Source organism: Ranitomeya imitator, chromosome 1, assembly GCF_032444005.1.
Source record: "Ranitomeya imitator isolate aRanImi1 chromosome 1, aRanImi1.pri, whole genome shotgun sequence".
Lineage (NCBI taxonomy): Eukaryota > Metazoa > Chordata > Amphibia > Anura > Dendrobatidae > Ranitomeya > Ranitomeya imitator.
Window position 1 is genome coordinate 887,157,126 of NC_091282.1, and position 20,010 is coordinate 887,177,135.

At 41.3% G+C, this 20,010-nt stretch overlaps 1 long non-coding RNA gene across 1 annotated transcript in view; it reads left to right on the plus strand.

Moving 5' to 3' along the window:
- Positions 1-216: 216 nt before the first annotated feature.
- LOC138658192 (uncharacterized) overlaps positions 217-20,010 on the plus strand; it is a 37,109-nt gene continuing 17,315 nt past the window's right edge. The window contains exon 1 of the long non-coding RNA XR_011317387.1: positions 217-266. This is a non-coding gene — a long non-coding RNA (uncharacterized lncRNA). The remainder of the gene's footprint in view (positions 267-20,010) is intronic.

A 20,010-nucleotide genomic window follows, 5' to 3' on the forward strand; every position in this document is an offset into this window, starting at 1 on the left:
GAAATCAAATCCAAACACTTTTGTCCTAAATCAGCAGTCCCTTTCTGTCCATTATCCAACCTCGCATGGCAGCATTATTTCAAATCACTCAAAGGACACTGTCTTTTTATTAGTATAATGAGCATGTTCTCCATTATTTCACTTATAAGGTTGATTTTGACATGTCACAAATGCAAGTGTTAATATATATACATGGACAGACATGCTGTCACATACTGCAGATAATCCTTTCTACATTGGGCAAAACAAGATCCACAAAAGACAAGGTACATGTGTATTGTCAGTCAGCCATTGAAAAGTAATAGAGCATGCAAGTACTAAAATGCAGCTGCCGAAAAGCCTTGCAGTTTCCCATGAAATGTGTTTTACTTCTGAAAAAAGACTTCTATGTAAGAGTGTAGGACAGTTAGTCGGAATTAAATGAAATACAGTAAGTGCATGTTCACTAATATATAAGCTATGGAGAAAAAAGTCATCATGATAATGTAATTTTTGAATCTTGATTAAAAAAAAGACATTGCGGCACTCACCTGTGCATAAAATTCAAAAATTTCATTTCCAGATAGGTAAAAGTTACAGTGTGGCAGTGAATGGCATACTCCTATGAATGGTTAAATGCCGAGCAATGGCTTCTTCCTGGTGTGTTGGACAACAATGAAGCACCTGCTCAGCATGAAACGGCTGTTGCCCATAAATATGAGTCTGCCATTCACTACCATGCTGTTACTTTTATCTATCTGGAAATTAAGTCTTTGAATTGTTTGCACGGTGAGTGCCGCAGTTTAGTTTCTTCTACAATATTATTCGATTTTCTGTATAGTCATTGCTGAGCACCATCAAGAGTGAACGGGATTACATGTTTTTGTAGAGTTGTGAGCAGCAGCCAGGGCCGTAGTCATGGTCTGCATAGGTGTTGCTTTAGTGTGCCCTGACACTCACATTCACATATATACAGTTCCACTGTCTCACTTGCCTGGGTCTCCTATGCCTCCCTTAGATGCAGAGACACTCCTTCCTTTGATCTGGCACATAAAGAGACAAAGTCCAATTCCAACCTTAAACGTAGAATTCTGCACCGTTCACATCCTTCACTTTCCCTGTGCTCTTCCCTATGTCGTTCAGTTTGTACCTAGTTCATCCCATCTCGACCGATACCACAGCGTGTTCCCTGTTTAGCTTCACTACATTCAGGAGTTCCCTTGTCCGTTTTGCACCACACATGAGGGCATCTGCCCATTTAGAGAGCTGCCACATCTTGGAGCGACCTGTGTACTTATTCTGCTGCACTTCTGGCCCACTGCCCTGGATTCCTGGGCTCTTTGTCTTGTAATGTTATGGAGCAGATCGCCCTGACTGGGCTCCTGACTAGAAACAGGAAAACCCTCTATCATATCAATGGTTGGCTCCCCCTATGTAAACTATGTACACTGTTGTATCCCATCTAATGTCCACCTTGAGGTACTGTACTTTCCCTATCCACACAACATATAAATATATGTACATAGCAACATGAGGAACATTTTATATATATATATATATATATATATATATATATATATATATATATAATATACAGCAATAAATACACAGTTTAACTGCATTACAAGGCAGCAAAATACATACAGTTAACCGGGACGTGTTTGGGGCACAAGGCCATTTTTATGACCCCCTTATAGAGTGACGATTGTTGTGAATTCTGTGGCAGAGCTCCCTCCTGTGGTCACAAGTGGTACTTCGGCTGATTCTCTCTGTGAGCTTCCGTTGGTGGAGGAAAGTGGTACTGCGGCTTCTGAGTTTCCTTCCTCAGGTGATGTGGGGAAGTCGTTAGGTGCTGCTCTATTTAACTCCACCTAGTGCTTTGATCCTGGCCTCCAGTCAATGTTCTAGTATTGGACCTGTTTCCTCCTGGATCGTTCCTGTGGCCTGCTGCTCTGCATAGCTAAGTTCCAGTTTTGCTATTTTGTTTGCTGTTTTTTCTGTCCAGCTTGTCTATTTGTTTTTTCCTGCTTGCTGGAAGCTCTGGGACGCAGAGGGTGTACCTCCGTGCCGTTAGTTCGGTACGGAGGGTCTTTTTGCCCCCTTTGCGTGGTTTTTGTAGGGTTTTGTGTTGACCGCAAAGTTACCTTTCCTATCCTCGCTCTGTTCAGAAAGTTGGGCCTCACTTTGCTAAATCTATTTCATCTCTACGTTTGTCTTTTCATCTTAACTCACAGTCATTATATGTGGGAGCTGCCTTTTCCTTTGGGGTATTTCTCTGAGGCAAGGTAGGCTTATTTTCTATCTTCAGGCCGTGCCGAGTTGCATAGGGAGCGTTAGGCGCAATCCACGGCTGCCTTTAGTGTTGTTGGAGAGGATTAGGGATTGCGGTCAACAGAGTTCCCACATCTCAGAGCTCGTTCTTGTTTTTTTGGTTATTGCCAGGTCACTGTATGTGCGCTGACCTCTATGTCCATTGTGGTACTGAATTACCTTTCTTAACAGACGATATTTTTTCATTTTATTGGACTAATAAAATAATATATATTCACCTCCCAAGCCTCTGCCACTCCTCTCCTCTCATACTTCTGACTGGGTCCATCCATTTCCATGCATCCTCTTGAAGTGGGCACTGGCACGCAGTTTGCAGCCAATCACTGTTCAAAGCAGTGACCAACACATTACCGCTGCAAACAGTGATTGGCCATATGGCCAGAATAGGATGGACAGATATCAAAACATCCTGTTACAATCATATGGACCAGGATGTGAAGGCCAAGTCCAGTTCAACTTCTCTACTTAAAGTACAATGCTTGCTCTTAGCATGGCGGATTAACACTGTTGCTCTTTCTGCATTATTATTTTCCCAATGGAGGCAGCTATGATGAAACATGGGGCTGAATCAATTTATTAGCTGAGCCAGCAACACATTTCCACCATAGCTTTCTTCATCCAGAAATTTTTTTTGGCAAACAGTCCTACTGTTTATACATGTCATTGGTCGTGTGTTGACGTATGGAGGAAGCTCCTTGCTCAATGCTTTGACAACACATTATCACTTACTGAGAATGAATGCAATCCAGCGATCTCTGTTGTTTTCAAATTGAGAGTGTGTTAGCAAGTTGTCTTATTTTGACACCACTGAACATGTTTTTGGCTTTTAAAGAAGCACTCCCATTAAGGTTTTTATCCTCTTAGTATATTGCAATCATCATATTATACAGCACTGTGTACTTACAATTGCTCATTTTCACTTTCTACCCTGCTAATTCTTCTGTTTTCCGTTAGGTCCATGACATCACCAGAATAAAATCTGACTAGCTGAATTCTTCTAAGCTCTATGTAGAAACTGGAGGTTAATTTTCTCTGCACAAGCTTTGAGTCAGTACAAAATTCTCTATGGAGGGGGGGGGAGGGAGAAGCAGGGTGAGGAGTTGAAGACGGGAATAAGAGACTTCCTGTTTCTACATAAAGAAGAGACAAGAGAGAATAATTATCTGGGTACAAAGGTAAAAATATGCAATTTTAAGTATATAGTGTTATAAAATTTGACGATTGCAATATATTAAGAGCATAATAACTTTGACGGGAGTGCTTCTTTGAATTGGTTGTAATAAAAATACAACATATCTCCTATTGATAGAATAAGGAATAACTTATTAATCACTGAGGGTCCGACCGCTGGAACCCTCAGCAGTTCTATGAACATTACAGAGACTTGTCTGAATGAAGTAGAAGTCAAGCATGCACACTTCCAATCCATTCATTCTCTATGAAACAGCCAAAGATAGGTGAGTACTGTGCTCTGCAATTTCTGGCAGTCCCATAACACTTTATGGCATATACAATCTTCAAAAACGGTATGTAAGTGGTACCTCATTATTACACCATACAGAGTCATGGAAAAGTTTGGGCACTCCTGATTGAAATTAATGTTATTGTGAATAGTTGAGCACAAGATAAAATGACCTCTAAAATACTTGAAGTTAGAGATGACACATTTCCTTCATATTTTAGTTAAAAAAAACATTTCAAAAAGGAAAATGAGCCAGTGCAAAAGTTTGGGCACTCTGCATGGTTAGTACCTAGTAACACCCCTTTTTCAAGCATCAGAGCTTGTAAACGCTTTGTGTAGCCAAGAGTTTTTCATTTCTTAATTGAGGTATTTTCATCCATTCTTCCTTGGGAAATTCTTCCAGTTTTGTGAGATTCCTGGGTCATCTTGCATTCACTGCTCTTTTGAGGTCTAGCCACAAATTTTCAATGATGTTCAGATGAAGGGACTGTGAGGGCCATTGTAAAACCCTCAGCTTGCATCTTGTAAAGTAGTCTATTGTGGATTTTGATGTGTGTTAAGGATCAATGTTCATTTGTAGAAGCCATCCTGTTTTCAACTTCTGCTTTTTTTTACAGCTGATGTTATGTTTGCATCAACAATTTGTTGAAATTTCATTGAATCTATTCTTCCCTCTATCCGTGAAATGTTACCCATGCCATTGGCTGCAACACAAACCCAAAGCATTCTTGATCCACCCTATGCTTAATGGTTGGCAAGATGTTCTTTTCCTCAAATTCTGTGCCCTTTTTTCTCCACACATACCTTTGATCATTGGGGTCAAAGAGTTCTATTTTAACCTCATCGGTCCACAGGACTTGTTTCCAAAATACACAAGGCTTGTTTAGATGATCTTTTAAGTACTTCTGAAGCTGAATTTTATGGAGAGGATGCTTAAGAGGTTTTCTTCTGATGACTCTTCAATGAAGGCAAAATATGTGCAAAGTACCACAACTCCAGAGTCTGCTAAATCTTTCTGAAGGTCTTTTGCAGTAAAGCAAAGGTTCTGATTTGCCTCTCTAGCAATCCTATGACCAGCTCTCACTGAAATTTTGCTTGGTCCTCCAGACCTTATCTTGACCTCCACTGTTTCTGTTAACTGCTATTTCTTAATTACATTTCAAACTGAGGAAAGGGCATCTTGAAAACACTTTGCTATCTTTTGATAGTCTTCTCCTGTTTTTGTGCTCAAAAGTTATTTGAGCACACAAATCTCCAAGAGTGCACATGCATTTGCATTTGCCCATTTTTCCTTTTTGCAATTTTTAAAACGCAAAAGATGAAAATACATTTTGTTTTCCCTAAAATGCAAAGGACATATGTCATCTTTTAGAGTTAATGTAATATTCAACTTGCTTAACTGTTTACAATAATAGTTATTTTGACCAGGGTTGCCCAAACTTTTACATGCCACTGAAAATCTCAGGTCTGGGGTCTCTGGGGAAGTTCAATATACCATCTGTCGTGCTTCTTGTTTTTCCTGTCATACCAAGCAATGCAAGAAGCCACATGTCTATTAAGTGTACTAGCATACCTTACTATGATAATACTTTACTTCCTTTCCTGTGGATGGCAACATGTGCAATTAAAGAGAAAAACAGATGCTGCTAAATACAGTTAGGGCCAGAAATATTTGGACAGTGACACAATTTTCGCGAGTTGGGCTCTGCATGCCACTACATTGGATTTGAAATGAAACCTCTACAACAGAATTCAAGTGCAGATTGTAACGTTTAATTTGAAGGGTTGAACAAAAATATCTGATAGAAAATGTAGGAATTGTACACATTTCTTTACAAACACTCCACATTTTAGGAGGTCAAAAGTAATTGGACAAATAAACATAACCCAAACAAAATATTTTTATTTTCAATATTTTGTTGCAAATCCTTTGGAGGCAATCACTGCCTTAAGTCTGGAACCCATGGACATCACCAAACGCTGGGTTTCCTCCTTCTTAATGCTTTGCCAGGCCTTTACAGCCGCAGCCTTCAGGTCTTGCTTGTTTGTGGGTCTTTCCGTCTTAAGTCTGGATTTGAGCAAGTAAAATGCATGCTCAATTGGGTTTAGATCTGGAGATTGACTTGGCCATTGCAGAATGTTCCACTTTTTGGCACTCATGAACTCCTGGGTAGCTTTGGCTGTATGCTTGGGGTCATTGTCCATCTGTACTATGAAGCGCCGTCCAATCAACTTTGCAGCATTTGGCTGAATCTGGGCTGAAAGTATATCCCGGTACACTTCAGAATTCATCCGGCTACTCTTGTCTGCTCTTATGTCATCAATAAACACAAGTGACCCAGTGCCATTGAAAGCCATGCATGCCCATGCCATCACGTTGCCTCCACCATGTTTTACAGAGGATGTGGTGTGCCTTGGATCATGTGTCGTTCCCTTTCTTCTCCAAACTTTTTTCTTCCCATCATTCTGGTACAGGTTGATCTTTGTCTCATCTGTCCATAGAATACTTTTCCAGAACTGAGCTGGCTTCTTGAGGTGTTTTTCTGCAAATTTAACTCTGGCCTGTCTATTTTTGGTATTGATGAATGGTTTGCATCTAGATGTGAACCCTTTGTATTTACTGTCATGGAGTCTTCTCTTTACTGTTGACTTAGAGACAGATACACCTACTTCACTGAGAGTGTTCTGGACTTCAGTTGATGTTGTGAACGGGTTCTTCTTCACCAAATTAAGTATGCGGCGATCATCCACCACTGTTGTCATCCGTGGACGCCCAGGCCTTTTTGAGTTCCCAAGCTCACCAGTCAATTCCTTTTTTCTCAGAATGTACCCAACTGTTGATTTTGCTACTCCAAGCATGTCTGCTATCTCTCTGATGGATTTTTTCTTTTTTTTCAGCCTCAGGATGTTCTGCTTCACCTCAATTGAGAGTTCCTTTGACCGCATGTTGTCTGCTCACAGCAACAGCTTCCAAATGCAAAACCACACACCTGGAATCCACCCCTAACCTTTTAACTACTTCATTGATTACAGGTTAACGAGGGAGACGCCTTCAGAGTTAATTGCAGCCCTTAGAGTCCATTGTCCAATTACTTTTGGTCCCTTGAAAAAGAGGACGCTATGCATTACAGAGCTATGATTCCTAAACCCTTTCTCCGATTTGGATGTGGAAACTATCATATTGCAGCTGGGAGTGTGCACTTTCAGCCCATATTATATATATAATTGTATTTCTGAACATGTTTTTGTAAACAGCTAAAATAACAAAACTTGTGTCACTGTCCAAATATTTCTGGCCCTAACTGTATGTCCAGACCACCACTTCTGTATTTATTCCCCCCCCTGGTTTTGGCATACAGATAATGTGGTAAAATACTGACCAAATACTGAACGTGTGAAGGTGTCCTAATAGCTCTTTCTTTGTATTAAGGAAATACAAATACTGTAGTAAATATGTTGTCTACCTGCTAGACATATCAGATAATACACTGTATATTGCAGATATTATAATTTATGTTCCTTTTTTATGTTGAAGCCAAACTACTAAATTGTTCATAATCATGTCAACACAAGAACAACTGATGAAAAAAAGCTGACCTCATATGTGAAGCCTAAAATAATGAATGAAATTAACCTCAAGGTTCCAAACCTGATAAACAGGAACCAGCTGGGGAAGGAAGTGGCCAGCACTGTGACAAGGAGAATTTTATATTATGCATTGACCATGGTGAGCACAGAAACCTATTTAAGTCATTGTTCTATTCAATGTTTTAAAGTGCAGGAATTACATTGGACTGAATTGCATAGTTCAGATACTTTGGGCTTATAAACTAGAGGCCTAATGGCCAATCTTTATTAATACTGTAGCTGATCCTCTGATGGGCTTCTGAGCCAAAACTTTAATCTTTTTATCAAAATGCTTCCTATTGGCCTTCTACCACTAATCAGCTGGAGGATGCAGTGCAGTATATGGTAGGCCAAGTTGCGGAAAAGAGGAGACAGCGCAGAAGAGGAAGCATGGAAGACAGACAGGTGTTGGGCTGTGCTGGACTGAGAATGCAAGGAAACATGACATCTGGTGAGAAGGTCAGGAGAGTGAGTGCGGTGTCAGAGTCATGAGTAGGAGAGTTCCTACAATGCTGGCCATGCAACTGTTACTGTCCCACTCTGAGGAATATAAATCTAGAAGAGTGATGGTTTAAGAAATCTGGTGAATATAATGAGAAATAGTACATTCTGCTCTATGCTATGCCAAATATACTGTATGTTATATAGACCCATTAATCCCTACACCCCGAAGCTTGTTTTGACCTTTCTGACCAGGCTAATTTTTTAAATTCTGACCACTGTCACTTAATGAGGTAATAACTCTTCAACGGATCCCACTGATTCTGAGATTGTTTTCTCGTGACACAATATACTTCATGTTAGTGGTACATTTTGGTCAATATGACTTGAGTTGATTTGTAAAAATATCCAATATTTTACTAAATAAAGATGTGACATTTTTGCAATTCTCAAATTTTTAATTTTTATGCTTTTTATCACAATAAATACTTTAAAATAACATTTACCACATGTCTACTTTACATTATCATCCTTTTTTAAACATAATTTTTTTTGTTAGGAAGTTATAAGGGTTAAATGTTTATCAGCAATTTCTCTTTTTTCCCCAAAAAATAGCACATACAATTTTTTTGTATGGACCACATCACATTTTAAGTAACTTTGGGGGACTTATGTGACAGAAAATGCCCCAAACTGCAACCCTCAAAGTGCTCAAAATCACAGTCAATACGTTTATTAACCCTTTAGGGCTTCACCGGAATTAAAGCACTGTGGAAGAAGAAATGAAAAATTTACTTTTTGCTTTAGTCCAAAATTTTGCATTTTCAAAAGGGTATTTAGTCCAAAATTTGGCATTTTCAAAAGGGTAACAGGAGAAAACAGACAACAGAATTTGTTGTGCAGTTTCTCCTGAGTACACCAATACCCCAAATGTGGTGTTTGGGTGCAGGACTCGCAAAGGAAGGAGCACTATTCGACTTTTGGAGCGAAAATTTGGCTGGAATACATAGTGGATGCAATGTCGCATTTGCAAAGTCCTTGATGTGCCTAATGTCATGATTTTGTTGCTGGGTAACCTTGGACCAGGGGCTCCTTCCCTGTCCCTAACACTAGGGGGCTCCCTAGCTCGCCCTGTTCCCTGGGTTATTTCTAAAGGTGAATATGCTGGGGCCACATACCTTGCCTTTCCTTCTGAAACCACCCTCCATCCGTACCCTTCCCCCAACTAGGGAAAAGGGGAGTAGCAGTGCATCGCAGTACACCAACCAGACAAACAAGGTAACATGAACGTAAAATACCAGGTATACAAATATACACTCACGTATAACAGAGAAATGCACCGGGGAGTGGAGCATAGGGTTAAACCAAAGTAGGGGAAGAAAGGGGATTATCACACTCACAATACCAAGCAACAGTCACAGATAAATCCACCAAATGCCTCCTCCAATAATCACCAACTACTATCCTCCTAGCCATGCAGCAAAAGCTAGCTCTGATTATGTGTGTCAGTCAGGACACAGATTATATAGGGGATAGGAGTGGCTAACAGTTCTCAGCTGAGAGCCTAGCTCCCAGACCTCATAGAATAGCCAATTAGCCCCTGCACTGCCAAAATTTTTTACACCATTTCATAAGAAGGTGAAGTGCTTCTATTCAGCACAGGAGTAGAAGCAATCAGACGCTGAGCTTCTGGCTCCTCTCTGTTGCGGTAACCCCATGACACTTAAACAGTGAAGACCTCCCACTAGTGACCTCTATTTTGGAAAATACACCCCTTAAGGAATATATCTAGTGGTGTGGTGGGTACCTTGTCCTCACATATGCTTCATAGAATTTTAAAACGTTGAGCCATGAAAAGAAAAATCTAATTTTTCACACAAAAATGTTTAGCCCAAACTTTTCATTTTCATAAAGATAACAAGAAAAAATGGACCATAAAATTTGTTTTGTAATTTCTCCTGAGTACACTGATACCCTATATGTGATGGAAAATTACTGTTTGGGTGCGTGGCAGGGCTTGGAAGGGAAGGAGCACCTTACTTAATGGGCTATATAGCAGACACCATATCTCGTTTGCAGAGCCTGTGATGTGCCAAAATAGTGGAAACCCCCAAAAGTCTGTTGTGCAGTTTCTCCTGAGTATGCTGATACACCATATGTGGTAGAAACCTACTGTTTAGGTTCACGGCAGAGCTTGGAAGGGAAGGAGCGCCAATTGAATTCTGGAGCGCAATTTTGGCTGGAATAAATTGTGGATGTCAAGGCACATTTGAAAAGCCTCACACATGCCAAAACAGCAGAAACACCCACACGTGACCCTAACTTGGAATCTACATTTCTTAAGGAATTCATCTTGGGGTGTAGTGAGCATTTTCATCCCTCAGGCGAATCCCACAATTGTCACACATTGGGCTGAGTCATTAGAAAAATACTATTTTGGAGGATGAATTATCAAATAATAGTTTGCAAACTCCATATATAGAGCCCATAAGCGCCAGAAGAGCAGAACCGCTTTCAGGTGACTCAATTTTGGAAATTACTCCCCTCTAACAATTTATCTACATGTATAGTGACAATTTTGACTCCATGGGTGTTTCCCAGAAACAAGCAGCAGTGGATGTTGCAGAGTGAGAATTGCAAGTCTGCCATTGTAGTGCTGCAGTGACAAGTATGTTGTGGTACCCAGTAAATTGTAGTGCCCACACACTGTAGCGCAAATACATTGAGCTCAGGTCATATTTCTGTAGGCATGCGCCCCATAAATTAAGCAGGCTCACATCGCTACAGAAATGCCAAACATGTGGACGCTTAACCCCTTAGTGACAGAGCCAATTTGGTACTTAATGACCGAGCCAATTTTTGCAATTCTGACCACTGTCAATTTATGAGGTTATAACTCTGGAATGCTTTAACGGATCCCGCTGATTCTGAGACTGTTTTTTTGGCACATATTGTACTTCATGATATTGGTAACAATTCTTCGATATTACTTGCGATTATTTATGAAAAAAATGGAAATATGGCGAAAATTTTTAAAATTTTGCAATTTTCAAACTTTGTATTTTTATGCCCTTAAATTAGAGAGATATGTCATGAAAAATAGTTAATAAATAACATTTCCCACATGTCTACTTTACATCAGCACAATTTTGGAAACAAAATTTTTTTTGTTAGGGAGTTATAAGGGTTAAAAGTTGACCAGCAATTTCTCATTTTTACAACACCATTTTTTTTAGGGACCACATAACATTTGAAGTCATTTTGAGGAGTCTATATGATAGAAAATAACGAAGTGTGACACCATTCTAAAATCTACACCCCTCAAGGTTCTCAAAACCACATTCAAGAAGTTTATTAACCCTTTACGTGCTTCACAGGAACTGAAACAATGTGGAAGGAAAAAATGAACATTTAACTTTTTTTTGCAAACATTTTAATTCAGAACCATTTTTTTTATTTTTACAAGTGTAAAAACAGAAGTGTAACCATAAATTTTGTTATGCAATTTCTCCTGAATACGCCAATACCCCATATGTGGGGGTAAACCACTGTTTGGGTGCACCGCAGAACTTGGAAGTGAAGGAGCGCCGTTTGACTTTTTCAATACAGAATTGGCTGGAATTGAGATCGGACGCCATGTCACGTTTAGAGAGCCCCTGATGTGCCTAAACAGTGGACCCCCCCCCCCCCACAAATGATAGCATTTTGTAAACTAGACCCCTTAAGGAACTTATCTAGATGTGTGGTGATGGTGAGCACTTTGAACCCCTAAGATCTTCACAGAAGTTTATCACGTAGAGTGTTATGACCTGGTGGTTAGGAGCACCTGGAATGACCTGATAGTTAAACCTCATACAGGACGAGCTCTGGGATGTGGGAGCTCTGCTGACCGCAAGCCCTAATCCTATCACACACACTAAAAATAACCGTGGAGCGCTCCTGACCAGACCTAGGCGCCTCGTCACAGCCTAAGAACTATCTAGCCCTAGAGATAGAAAATAAAGCCTACCTTGCCTCAGAGAAATTCCCCAAAGGTAAAGGAAGCCCCCACATATATTGACTGTGAGTAAAGATGAAAGTCACAAGCGCAGAAATGAAACAAGTTTCAGCAAAGGGAGGCCAGACTTACTAAATAGACAGAGGATAGGAAAGGTAACTTTGCGATCAGCACAAAAACCTACAAAAGACCACGCAGAGTGTGCAAAAAAGACCTCCGCACCGACTCACGGTGCGGAGGGGCCACCCTGCATCCCAGAGCTTCCAGCTAGCAAGACAAAATCATGAAAACCAGCTGGACAAGAAAACAATGAACAAATAATGACTATCAGAAACTTAGCTTCTGCAGGAGAAGGCAGGTCACCAGAGAGATCCAGGAGCGAACTGAACCAATGCTAAAACATTGACAGCTGGCATGGAGTAACGATCTGAGAGGATTTAAATAGAGCAGTCAACCAAAGGATAAACCATGTCACCTGTGTAAGGAACCTCAGAAGCAGCAGCTTCATTCACAGCCACCAGAGGGAGCCCATAGACAGAACTCGCCAAAGTACCATTCACGACCACAGGAGGGAGTTCGACAACAGAATTCACAACAGTAGAGTCGTGAAAATAAAAAATCGCATTTGTTTACACAAAAATGATCTTTTCGCCCACAAATTCTTATTTTCACAAGGGTAACAGGAGAAATTAGACCATAAAAGTTGTTGTGCGATTTCTCCTGAATACGCCAATACCCCATATGTGGGGGTAAACCACTGTTTGACTTTTTCTATGTAGAATTGTCTGGAATTGAGATCAGACGCCATGTCGCGTTTGGAGAGCCCCTGATGTGCCTAAACAGTAGAAACCCCCCACAAGTGACCCCATTTTGGAAACTAGACCCCCCAAGGAACTTATCTAGATGTGTGGTGAGCACTTTGAACCCCCATGTGCTTCACAGAAGTTTATAACGTTGAGCCGTGAAAATAAAAAAATAGGACATTTTTTCTACAAAAAATGATCTTTTGCCCCAAAAGTTTTATTTTCACAAGAGTAACAGGAGAAATTAGACCACAAAAGTTGTAGTGCAATTTCTCCTGAATACGTCGATACCCAATATGTGGGGGTAAACCACTGTTTGGCCGCACCGCAGAGCTTGGAAGAGGAGGAGTGCCGTTTTACTTTTTCAATGTAGAATTGTCTGGACTTGAGATCAGACGCCATGTCGCGTTTGGAGAGCCCCTGATGTGCCTAAACAGTGGAAACCCCCCACAATTGACACCATTTTGGAAACTAGACCCCTTAAGGATCTTAGCTAGATGTGTGGTGAGCACTTTGAACCCCCATGTGCTTCACAGAAGTTTATAACGTTGAGCCGTGAAAATAAAAAAATCGCATTTTTTCTACAAAAATGATCTTTTTGCCCCAAAATTTTTATTTTCACAAGAGTAACAGGAGAAATTAAACCACAAAAGTTGTAGTGCAATATCTCCTGAATACGTCGATACCCAATATGTGGGGGTAAACCACTGTTTGGGCGCACCGCAGAGCTTGGAAGAGGAGGAGTGCCGTTTTACTTTTTCAATGTAGAATTGTCTGGAATTGAGATCAGACGCCATGTCGCGTTTGGAGAGCCCCTGATGTGCCTAAACAGTAGAAACCCCCCACAAGTGACCCCATTTTGGAAACTAGACCCCCCAAGGAACTTATCTAGATGTGTGGTGAGCACTTTGAACCCCCATGTGCTTCACAGAAGTTTATAACGTTGAGCCGTGAAAATAAAAAAATAGGACATTTTTTCTACAAAAAATGATCTTTTGCCCCAAAAGTTTTATTTTCACAAGAGTAACAGGAGAAATTAGACCACAAAAGTTGTAGTGCAATTTCTCCTGAATACGTCGATACCCAATATGTGGGGGTAAACCACTGTTTGGCCGCACCGCAGAGCTTGGAAGAGGAGGAGTGCCGTTTTACTTTTTCAATGTAGAATTGTCTGGACTTGAGATCAGACGCCATGTCGCGTTTGGAGAGCCCCTGATGTGCCTAAACAGTGGAAACCCCCCACAATTGACACCATTTTGGAAACTAGACCCCTTAAGGATCTTAGCTAGATGTGTGGTGAGCACTTTGAACCCCCATGTGCTTCACAGAAGTTTATAACGTTGAGCCGTGAAAATAAAAAAATCGCATTTTTTCTACAAAAATGATCTTTTTGCCCCAAAATTTTTATTTTCACAAGAGTAACAGGAGAAATTAAACCACAAAAGTTGTAGTGCAATATCTCCTGAATACGTCGATACCCAATATGTGGGGGTAAACCACTGTTTGGGCGCACCGCAGAGCTTGGAAGAGGAGGAGTGCCGTTTTACTTTTTCAATGTAGAATTGTCTGGAATTGAGATCGGACGCCATGTCGCGTTTGGAGAGCCCCTGATGTGCCTAAACAGTAGAAACCCCCCACAAGTGACCCCATTTTGGAAACTAGACCCCCCAAGGAACTTATCTAGATGTGTGGTGAGAACTTTGAATGCCCAAGTGCTTCACAGAAGTTTAGAATGCAGAGTCGTGAAAATAAAAAATATTTTGTTTCCACAAAAAAGATTTTTAGCCCCCCAAGTTTTTATTTTCACAAGGGTAACAAGAGAAATCGGACACCAAAAGTTGTTGTCCAATTTGTCCTGAGTATGCTGGTACCCCATATGTGGCCACCCTGCATCCCAGAGCATTTCACAATTCACAACAGTAGAGTCGTGAAAATAAAAAATCGCATTTGTTTACACAAAAATGATCTTTTCGCCCACAAATTCTTATTTTCACAAGGGTAACAGGAGAAATTAGACCATAAAAGTTGTTGTGCGATTTCTCCTGAATACGCCAATACCCCATATGTGGGGGTAAACCACTGTTTGACTTTTTCTATGTAGAATTGGCAGGAATTGAGATTGGACGCAATGTCGCGTTTGGAGAGCCCCTGATGTGCCTAAACAGTGGAAACACCCACAAGTAACACCATTTTGGAAACTAGACCCCTTAAGGAACTTATCTAGATGTGTGGTGAGCACTTTGAACCCCCATGTGCTTCACAGAAGTTTATAACGTTGAGCCGTGAAAATAAAAAAATCGCATTTTTTCTACAAAAAATGATCTTTTGCCCCAAAACTTTTATTTTCACAAGAGTAACAGGAGAAATTAGACCACAAAAGTTGTAGTGCAATTTCTCCTGAATACGTCGATACTCAATATGTGGGGGTAAACCACTGTTTGGCCGCACCGCAGAGCTTGGAAGAGGAGGAGTGCCGTTTTACTTTTTCAATGTAGAATTGTCTGGACTTGAGATCAGACGCCCAAGACGATCAGAATGCCCAAGTGCTTCACAGAAGTTTAGAATGCAGAGTCGTGAAAATAAAAAATATTTTGTTTCCACAAAAAAGATTTTTTAGCCCCCCAAGTTTTTATTTTCACAAGGGTAACAAGAGAAATCGGACACCAAAAGTTGTTGTCCAATTTGTCCTGAGTATGCTGGTACCCCATATGTGGGGGTAAACCACTGTTTGGGCACATGGCAGAGCTCGGAAGGAAGGAGCGCCGTTTTGGAATGCAGACTTTGATAGAATGGTCTTTCCCCCCTTGTATGAATGGCCCAGCTTCCCCCCTTGTATGAATGGCTCAGCTCTCCCCCCTTGTATGAATGGCTCAGTTTTCCCCTCTTGCATGAATGGCTCAGCTTTCCCCCCTTGTATGAATGGCTCAGCTTTCTTCCCCTTTGCATGAATGGCTCAGCTCTCCCCCCTTGTATGAATGGCTCAGCTCTCCCCCTTGTATGAATGGCTCAGCTCTCCCCCCTGTTGTATGAATGGCTCAGCTCTCCCCCCTTGTATGAATGGCTCAGCTTTCCTCCCCCTTGTATGAATGGTTCAGCTTTCCCCCCTTTGTTTGAATGGCTCAGCTTTCCCCCCTTGCATGAATGGCTCGGCTTTCCTCCCCCTTGTATGAATGGCTCAGCTTTCCTCCCCCTTGTATGAATGGCTCAGCTTTCCCCCTTGTATGAATGGCCCAGCTTTCCCCCCTTGCATGAATGGCTCAGCTCCCCCCTTGTATGAATAGCTCAGCTTTCCTCCCCCTTGTATGAATGGCTCAGCTTTCCCCCCCTGTATGAATGGCTCAGCTTCCCCCTTGTATGAATGGCTCAGCTCCCCCCCTTGCATGAATGGCTCAGTTCTCCCCTTTGTATGAATGGCTCAGCTTTCCTCCCCTTGTATGAATGGCTCAGCTCTCCCTCCTTGTATGAATGGCTCAGCTTTCCCCCTTGCATGAATGGCTCAGTTCTCCCCTTTGTATGAATGGCTCAGCTTTCCTCCCCTTGTATGAATGGCTCAGCTCTCCCCCTTGTATGAATGGCCCAGCTTTCCCCCCTTGCATGAATGGCTCAGCTCCCCCCCCCCCTTGTATGAATAGCTCAGCTTTCCTCCCCCTTGTATGAATGGCTCAGCTTTCCCCCCTGTATGAATGGCTCAGCTTCCCCCCTTGTATGAATGGCTTAGCTTTCCTCCCCTTGTATGAATGGCTCAGCTCCCCCCCTTGCATGAATGGCTCAGTTCTCCCCTTTGTATGAATGGCTCAGCTTTCCTCCCCTTGTATGAATGGCTCAGCTCTCCCTCCTTGTATGAATGGCCCAGCTTCCCCCCCTTGTATGAATGGCTCAGCTTTCCTCCCCTTGTATGAATGGCTCAGCTCTCCCCCCCTTGTATGAATGGCTCAGCTTTCCCCCCTTGTATGAATGGCTAAGCTTTCCTCCCACTTGTATGAATGGTTCAGCTTTCTCACTTGTATGAATGGCCCAGCTTTCCCCCCCTTGTATGAATGGCTCAGTTTCCTCCCCTTGTAGGAATGGCTCAGCTTTCCCCCCTTGTATGAATGGCTCAGCTTTCCTCTCCCTTGTATGAATGGTTCAACTTTCCCCCCTTGTATGAATGGCCCTGCTTCCCCCCTTGTATGAATGGCTCAGTTTCCTCCCCCTTGTATGAATGGCTCAGTTCCCCCCCTTGTATTAATGGCTCAGCTGTCCCCGGCTTCTGCTCCCAACTTGCACGCATCTCTTGCTCCCCCATCCTCCCTCCGCCCTCCTTCATCCTCCCCCCATCCTTCCTGGCTGTCATACTCACATTTACACAATGCGCCGAACCCAGCTCTGTCCCAGCGTGGCAGCTTCTTCCTGCGTGAGCGGTCACTTGGTACCGGTCATTAAGGTGATGAATATGCATCCATATTGATCAACTTAATGAGCGGTACCATGTGACCGTTCACACAGGACTAGCTGCAGGCGCTGAGACCAGGCATCGCTGGAGTAGGTGAGTATGACATTGTGAGGTGGGAGGCGGGCGGGCGCAAGGGGGAGGAGACCCCAGACTTAAATTTTAAAAAAAAATCAGAACATAAAACTTGCTCAGGTGCCACCCCCCGCATCGTCCCACCCTAAGAAGGTGCGCTCAAGTGCCTAGTGGCAAATATGGCCCTGGAGGGGGTATGTGAATTTTTGATCAGGGTCATTTAGATGTTTTGGGTTGTCATTATAATTTAAAAAGAGAAAATACAGTATTTTGACAATAAATGGCTTCACCCAACCACTAACCATGAGTGGAGAAAAATGTTTTGGTTTTATCATTCATATTCTCTGAAAAAAGGCCAAGAAAGCAAAAATTCTGCTGGGGTATGCAAACTTTTGAGCACAGCTGTAACTATAGGAGAAAACCAGTCAAGTGTCATGCTACTCTTCTCCATATTGCCCCTTCCCAATCAATGTTGCTATCTCCCTGTACTTGTGATGAAATAATCAAATAACATTTTTGTACTTTGGACAATGTCACCATCTTCATTTTCTGCCTAGACTTGAAGTGTGACTTGCTTAGGAGACTCATTAGAAGCTGATACTTGTGAGGACTCGCATCTCAGGAGGACAGTGAAACAGAGCGCTGCCTGGCAGTATATCCCTTCTTTCCCTGTACTAAGAAGGAATAGTCCAAGACATCTGGCAACAGTAAAAATCAGCTCAGCATATGTTGCTATCATCTGTTACTGAATCCCCTACTAATCTGCTACACCTGCAAATCCATCTTAGAATATTACTACTCCATAATACCTAACACTAGATCAGACCTGACATGCATTGAAGGATTTTCTAAAGGTTTAAATGTTGGACATGGCCATTGTAAGTAAATAATATAATGCTGTAGTTGCATTTGGCGTACTTATAAAAATGTTCATCTTGATCATTCAGAATTGTCAGAACACTTCTTTATTACCTTTTTATGTTATTGCCACCTACTTTCAGTGCACTATGTTCTCAGATTGGTTGCTGATGGATGTTGGCCAATACTAATTGTGAAAAAATAACCAGAAAAAAACAATACAACGAGAAAGTCCAGATCAACACCAGAAACCAGAAGAGAATAATAGATGTTTTTTACTTGACACACATCTTCTGTGTGTATTTGCTATTATGGTTATCATACTATTTAATATATGCACTGTATTTTGTGTTCCCCTGTACCATCCCATGATGACTCACATACAAGGTTTTAGGAAGTCATCCGATCCATTATTTTTTGAGCCTTTACCTTATCTTTCCATAAATCTGTTTTCCATACCTTCACTTTCTGTGCCACCAGGGTGAATTTCTCTAGAACAACATTCATGGCTATTGGTACTTGATATTGTTACTTATGACTTTCACTACAGGTTTGTTCTATATATGATATTCTCCATGGTGATCTGTGATTCAGTATTTTCATCCATTGGACCTCATTACTGTATAATTATCCAAATTTCTTCATTTGGAGATTTTATTGCACGGAAAGGCATTTATTTGACTATTATTTGTTTTGCCCTGAGCGTATATTTACTGATGCGGGCAGTTTGTTAAAATTCAATTTGTCAACATTATACCTTGCTACCACAAGGTGGATAGGACAATCTTAAATACCCATGGTTACCATATTATTTAACCCCTTTCCAACATTGGATGTAATAGTATGCCGATGTCGGACTTCCCTTGTTTATTGCAGGCTCTGGCGCTGAGCCCACACCTTTCCGGGCACATGACAGTTGATATATACAGCTGACTTGTGCCCGCAACAGCCATGGGTGGAAACGTGATCCACCCGTGGCTGTTAACTAGCTAAATGCCGCTGTCAATTTCTGACAGCGGCATTTTACTCGTGCTTCCGCTTTTTTTTTTTTTTTTAAGAAAATTTGGAATTTTTTTCACCACGTAGATAAAAAATAACCAAGACATATTTGGTTTGCTATGAACTCCTAATGACCTGGAGAATCATAGTGGCAGCTCAGTTTTAGCATTTTAATGAGCATGGTAAAAGAAAAAAAAAACAACAACTGTGGAATCGCACTTTTTTTGCAATTTCATCTCACTTGGAATTTTATTCCCGTTTTCCAGTACACGATATGTTAAAACCAATGGCGTTGTTCAAAAGTACAACCCGTCCCACAAAAAGCAAGCCCTCACATGGCCATTTTGACCAAAAAATAATAAGTTATGGCTCTGGGAAGAAGGGGAGCAAAAAAAACAAAAATTCAAAAATGGAAAACGGCCCGGTGGTTAGGGGGTTAAAGTCATCTCCTAAATTGTCCTTGCAAGTTCAGCTATCATCTAATTCCCACGTTTATAAAACCTTGATTTTTATTGTCCTAATATTTTTTGCGACACACAATATACAGTATTATGTATATATGTTATTAGGGGGGTTACTGGGACTAAAATTTTAGAATCACACTCTATCATAGGGGTGTATTAGGGTTATTCTCCGACAAATGGGGGCGCCATACCATGGAAACTAAAGGTGCCAACCTCAACTGACAGGCAGGAAAAAGTATAGGCTTATCTATGGCATTCTAGTCCACATTATCTGTAATATGTTCTTTCCCTAACTAATATCTCTATGTTATATATTAAGCGTTTACAAGTTTGTTATTGTTCATACATGGATTATTGTAGCTACTAGTTTTTAAACACTAATTGTGCCAAATTTTTGCATTGTAATGCATCATTTTGAGAACATGACACATCTAATGAAATGCCTTATATTCTTGAGACTGGCAGATTTTTAACGAAACGGGCATGAAGAAGCCACAAAAGTGCAACAACATCAATATAGATGTACCAACTGGTTGATACCAACT